We start from the raw sequence: 5,132 nt of genomic DNA, 5'->3' as shown, positions 1-5,132 counted from the left end.
CCGCCCGGATCTGAGGAACCGGTAGAATCTCTGGTGGACCGCATCAGCGATCTCCCGGACGTCATCCTTGAGGAGATCATCTCGCTTCTCCCCAGGATTGCTGCCGCACACAAGTCCTCTCAACTCGGTGGCGCCCTCTATGGCGCACCGCGCCCCTCAATCTCGTCTGTCGTTAGATATCTGTCCTTCCTGAATTTGATCTCATCAGAGCCATCGTCTCTTCTCACCAACAGGGCCCCGTTCAATGCCTCTGCATCCCGACAAGATACCTACTGTCCATACCCGGCAAGGTGGACGCTTGGCTGACATCCTCTGAATTCGGAAAACTCTAGTAGTTTGAGTTCTACCATTAGCACGAAAGTTTCATACCACGAACATACCAAGAATTCGTGCCCACACCACCGTTGTCCATCTCGCGGTTTTCCTCCTCTCTCCACACCGCCACCTTCGCCCGGTGCCATCTACCAGATGATCTGGTACAAATGCTTCGACTCCCACTGCTAAAAAAACTTTCGCTTGTGGTGGTTTATCTGCCGGAGGCCTCACTACACGACATCATCCACTCCAGTTGCCCTGCCCTGGAGCGCTTGCTGATTGTTTTGGGAATAGAAATCGGTATCAGTTGTCTCCAAATAAAGTCGCCTCACCTTAAAAGCATTGGAATTTGTTTTGAAGGACAACAACTCATCATCGAAGATGCCCCTTCACTTGAAAGGTTGCTCCTTGATAATTGTTATACACCTTCAGAAATAACTATCGTCTCTGCGCCCAAACTGGAGACCTTGGGTGTAATCCGTGACCCGTTTAATAATCACAAGGAGTTGGTGTTTGGCTCCTCACCTTTCCAGGTACCGTATATTATCATCTACACATTTGTAATGATATGCTGCATTTTTCGTTTGTGTGCATAGGTTTTATATCATCTTGGAGTACACTTTGGGTACTAATATTATGTTATATGCTCAATGAAGAGTTCGTCCATTGATAGCCTATCAATGCTGCTGGATTCTGTCAAGATCATATATATCAGAATGTATAGTTTTGATCTGGACATAATTATTGGCTTGCTGTGACACTTTCAATCTCTGGAGAATTTATACACAGAGGTGATGATTTCATGCACATTGAAAGCCCGTATATATTGTACTAGAATTAACTGTTCAACTGTCGTTCTTTCGACATACTCTTTTTTCAGACCTTAACTGTTTTCAATCTTCATGTCTACTTAGGCAGAATCACATGGAGAAAAACATATAACCAATCATTGGCGTAATAAGCACAAGGATTTTCTCAGTTCTCATGACATTCGTTTGAGGACAATAACGATGGGACGATATGCATCCAACCAGGCAAACAGAAGCTTTGTCACATTCTTCCTGTTGAATGCGAGGTTACTATTGTCCATGAGGCTTAATTTTTATAGCAAGAGATTTCTCACGGACGAACATGTTGAACAGCAAAAAAAGAAGTTTCAGGTGGACAAATGGGCTTCTAAACGTGCTCGGCTTCTATTTACAACAAGTTGTAGACATCCTAAAATAATTTTTTTTGCACAGGACGTTGATATTATGGATCAGACCGATCCATTTGTTTGTGACTGCAAAAAAGAGTGGTTGGGTTAGATGTTACTATCATGTTCAATCTGGGTTTTGTCTAAAAATTTGATGAACAATTAATCCTTGGGCTTTTTGTACCATTTGTATGCTTGACTTGCATGTTGTTGCTCTCGTACTCCCCTCCACCTGCCACTACACTGCCGCATCTTCCATGGCTGTTGTTCGTTCCCGTCCGAGGCCTTGCCGTCGTTCTCCACCTTGGTTAGATCGCTGTGGTCGCCGCCGTCTGGTGTTGTCAACATGGTCAACAACCAAGAGGAATCAGGAGAAGACTATACCTGGAGAGGCTGACAGTAGGGACCCACCAGGGTCATTGCATTTCGCAAGCAGGTGCCTCGTTATTATAAGCCAAAACAACACTTCCTCCTAATTGTTTGACATCTAGGTTCCACGCCATTGTCAATGTAGTCAATAAACGAGAAAATTACACAACGAGCGGATAACACCAGGGACCCAGCAGCTCGCCCAGTTGTTTTTCAGTTTCAGAGACGGAGCTCAACTGCGCGCTGTGCGAGGGCTGTGGCCCGTCTAGCCCACGCTTACGCTTTTATTAAGCACATGACGAGCCCAGTTGATATTTTTTTCTTTCTGAAATTGGCTAGCCCAGTTCTTTTTGTTGGAGAATACCAAAACCAAGGCCTACTTGCTTTTCTCAGCCCTGCTGGCTGCAAATCTTTCAAGACGAGGAGGGATAAGAAATGGGCTTCCCCAGAAAACGGGCTATAAGTTGTAAGAAATGGGTTGTAAATTTTTAAACCAAAGCCAACCGGCAATTGCATTAAAATATCATTTTTTCAGGATTTCTCTACTCGCTACTCTTATAAAAACCAAAGCCAACTGCCAATTACATTAAAATATCATCTTTTCACCCACAAGATAAACTACTCATACAAATGCATCTTCATGTTCCGTGCAACGAACGGGCATCTTGCTAGTTAAGATTCTAAATTTCATTCATTTTTTTTGCGGAGAATTGTTTTTTGAATTTTATTTTGATATAATTTTTTGAAAATATTTTTAATGTGACTCGAAATTTCATGATTAAAAGAGTTCGGACCCCACCGAAATATGCAAAATTTCGTTGAATTTTTTAGCAGCGCCCAGAATATATGGTCTGTAATGCTAATAAAAAGAATATGGGCTTCAAATATCCTTAAGAATTAGCAAATGGGCTGTAAATTATTGAAAATAATGGCTAATGGGTTGTATGCTGTTTTCCACAGATTTGGAGGCTGACTTCTAGGCCTACTAGGTTGACGATGACGCTGTCCTAATTTTTTTTGACGCGTACACAAGGCTTTGTCAACTTAGTCAACACACAGCAGTGACTGCTCGATGTCCATCCAACGGCCGCCGTGCTGCTTCAATCTCTGATCTTCCTGCTCCAGCCGCCCAAACCAGCGCCGGCGGGACTACCTGCTCCCTCCTCCCGTGGTTGGCTGTGCTGCCGCCAGGCCATCCCTCTAACCACCCACACATCCTGTTATTTTCCGGCGACGTCAGCCTCACCCCGCAGCCGACCAGTCAGCGCTCGTTCTCCCCTCAGCGTGGGCATCCGCTATGGTGGCTTCACCGGCTCCGGGAGGTTCTCTTCCTAGGCCCCGCCCTCGTCCACCGCGTTTGTGCTCTCGGCGCGGCGAGGTCAACATGGTCAACAAACAACAGCCATCGGAAGAGGCTGACAGTAGGGGCCCACACAGGAAAATGCCTCCTTATTACACGCAAAATAATGATGCCTCCACCTGATAGCTGGGACCCACCAGAAGGGTCTCTGTATTTCGCAAAAAAATGTTCCCCCCGCTGTCAGCTCGGACCCACCGGAAATGCCTCCTTATTACGCACAAAAAAAATGAATACTCCCCCTGCTAGCTGGGACTCACCTTGGTGGGAGGCTGACTTGTGGGCCTACTAAGTTTACAGGGACGGAGGGCTTTGTCAACTTAGTCAATATGAACGACTCTAGCTCCAATGACTGTATGATGTCCATCCAACGGCCGTAGTGCTTCTTCAACCTCTGGTCTTCGTACTCCAGCCACCCAAAGCAGCGCCGTCGTGCCGCGTGCTCCTGCCTCCCGTGGCCGGCTGTGATGCCGCGGAGGCCTCACCGCCCCCTACTACTCCCACCGCTGGCCAGGCCATCCCTCTACTCACTCACACCCCCTGTTATTCTGCGGCGATGGCAGCCTCACCCTCGTACTCCTCTTCGCGTGGGCATCCACTGCTGCGTCTTCCCCGGCTCCACGTCGTCCCCTTCCTAGGCCTCGCCGTCGTCCACCGCGGTGGTGCTCTCGGCGTGGCGTGGTCAATGTGGTCAACACCGACTTCCATCGGAAGAGTATTGTGCGTGGAGAGGATGACAGCTGGGTCCACGATGGCCGCAAGGAAGTGCCTCCTTATTACGCGCAAAATAATTATTCCTCCACTGACAGTGAGGACCCACCGGACGGGCCACCGTATTTCATGAAAAAAACGTTTCCCCCTGACTGTTGGGACCCACCAGCTACATCTTCGCACGCAAGGAAGTGCGTGTGGGCAAACAAAAAACGATTCGCCCCCCTGACTGCTGGGACCCACGAGCTACATCTTCGCACTCAAGGAAGTGCGTCCGGGCAAAAAAAAATGATTCGCCCCCCTGACTGCTGGGACCCACCAGCTACATCTTCACAGGCAAGGAAGTGCCTGACAGTCGGGACCCACCTGGTGGAAGCGTATGTAGCGTTGTCATTCTGGTCGCGAATGTGTGCGTACATACTGGTCGATGTAGAGGCGTGCACGTGTCGTAATAGAGGCGCGCACGTAGCATGTACACGTATGTACAATGGTGAGGGTGCAAGAAAGAAAATACGGCCACGTACGTACATACGGGCAGGGTCTCGAACGCCTACTCGCGCATACGTACATGGCTGGGTCGGAACGGAGAAACAGAGTCATCGTCGTGTTCACGGGGAGGCAACGGAATGCCTCGTGTTCATGGGGAGGCAACGGAATGCCTCGTGTTCATCGGGAGGCAACAGAACGCGTGGGAGCCAACCGGCTTGGACGAAATAGGCGATGGAAACAAGGCCTGGCGTACCACAGAACGGAGGAAACGGCCTTGTGTTCGACCGGCCACGTTTGGAACGGGGTCCTGTTGACCGGGAGGGGTGTGGCGTACCGCAAAACGGAGGAAACGGACCTCCTACGATCGAAACAGGGGTCCTGTTGATCGGGAGGGGTGTGGCGTACTGCAAAATGGACGAAATGGACCTCCTACAGTCGAAACGGGGGTCCTGTTGATCGCGAGGGGTGTGGCGTACCGCAAAACGGATGAAATGGACTTGTGTTGGAGCGCTACGGTCGAAACGGGGGTCCTGTTCATCAGGAGGGGTGTGGCGTACCGCAAAACGGGACTCCACGGGATACTGTTCATCTCCACCGTCGACCTCCTCCAGCCTCCACGGGCTCATGTTCATCCAGCCTCCATCGCGCGCAACTCCACCGGCTACTGTTCAACCACCCCTCCACCGTCTACTGTTC

This window comes from Triticum dicoccoides, chromosome 7B (genome assembly GCF_002162155.2).
Source record: "Triticum dicoccoides isolate Atlit2015 ecotype Zavitan chromosome 7B, WEW_v2.0, whole genome shotgun sequence".
In the NCBI taxonomy this organism is placed as follows: domain Eukaryota; kingdom Viridiplantae; phylum Streptophyta; class Magnoliopsida; order Poales; family Poaceae; genus Triticum; species Triticum dicoccoides.
The sequence above is the reverse complement of the archived record's forward strand: the minus strand, read 5'-3'. Positions refer to the sequence as shown.